At 35.2% G+C, this 893-nt stretch overlaps 1 long non-coding RNA gene across 1 annotated transcript in view; it reads left to right on the top strand.

The window, feature by feature from the left end:
* The window catches only part of LOC111786588, a 3,221-nt gene extending 2,426 nt beyond the window's left edge, over window positions 1-795 (top strand). The window contains exon 4 of the long non-coding RNA XR_002813805.1: window positions 642-795. This is a non-coding gene — a long non-coding RNA (uncharacterized LOC111786588). The remainder of the gene's footprint in view (window positions 1-641) is intronic.
* Window positions 796-893: the final 98 nt, after the last annotated feature.

The raw sequence follows: 893 nt of genomic DNA, 5'->3' as shown, positions 1-893 counted from the left end.
TTAATATAAACCTTCATTTTCTCTCTCCTATTCTTTGTGTTCATCTAGATTGAGTGTCATTAATATAAACCTTCATTTTCTCTCTCCTATTCTTTGTGTTCATTAGATTGAGTGTGTGAGTTGTTGTGCGATCTTAAAAGTTGCTTTATTCTAACCTCTAATTAGTCTTCTGAAGTGAACTTTCTTAGTTATTGAAACGATATTATATGTTTACCTTCAACATTTCCTTCTTATCTACAGTACCTTGAGTGATTGGCATCCTAAATATGAACATACATATGCCAGTGAAACTTTCCAAAGGGGTTGAAAGGTCCTGAGAGATGTTTTGTGTGTTGCTAGATTTAATGTGTACTCGTTGGCTTTTGTCAGCCAGTCTTTTTTGTAGTTGTCAGTTGGGTCGTAGTATTCAAGTCCTTTTTTGATAACCTTCTTCTAAGAATGCCTTTGTATATCCTTCATTTGTTCTTTATGAATCTATGAAAGCTGGTCTCTCATAGAAAAAAAAGCTTTCCAAAATTTGGGGTGCTGATATGTTTATGTTTATGATTACCCCATTTATTTCCAATTTGTGTAACTAAGAAATCTTTTGAAGTTCACTCAGTTCTCTCTCCCACTCTCTCCTTCCTAATTTTCTTCTGAAGGGAGCAAAAGTTGTTCTTGGTGGTAAAAGACACAGCCTTGGGATGACATTTTTTGAACCTACAGTCATTGCTGACGTGAATAGTGATATGCTTTTATTCAGGTATTAATGTTGCATTTTACGTCCTTAAAGAATTTTGAGCTGGCTAATTAAGGGGAAGGTTACGGGTTTATTAGTAAGCAATACTATCTTCATTGGTACGAGACCTTTTCGGAAAACCACAAGCAAAGCCACGAGACTTTATGCTCAAAGT

Source organism: Cucurbita pepo, unplaced genomic scaffold, assembly GCF_002806865.2.
Source record: "Cucurbita pepo subsp. pepo cultivar mu-cu-16 unplaced genomic scaffold, ASM280686v2 Cp4.1_scaffold002063, whole genome shotgun sequence".
Taxonomy (NCBI): Eukaryota; Viridiplantae; Streptophyta; class Magnoliopsida; order Cucurbitales; family Cucurbitaceae; genus Cucurbita; species Cucurbita pepo.
The sequence above is the reverse complement of the archived record's forward strand: the minus strand, read 5'-3'. Positions and strand labels throughout refer to the sequence as shown.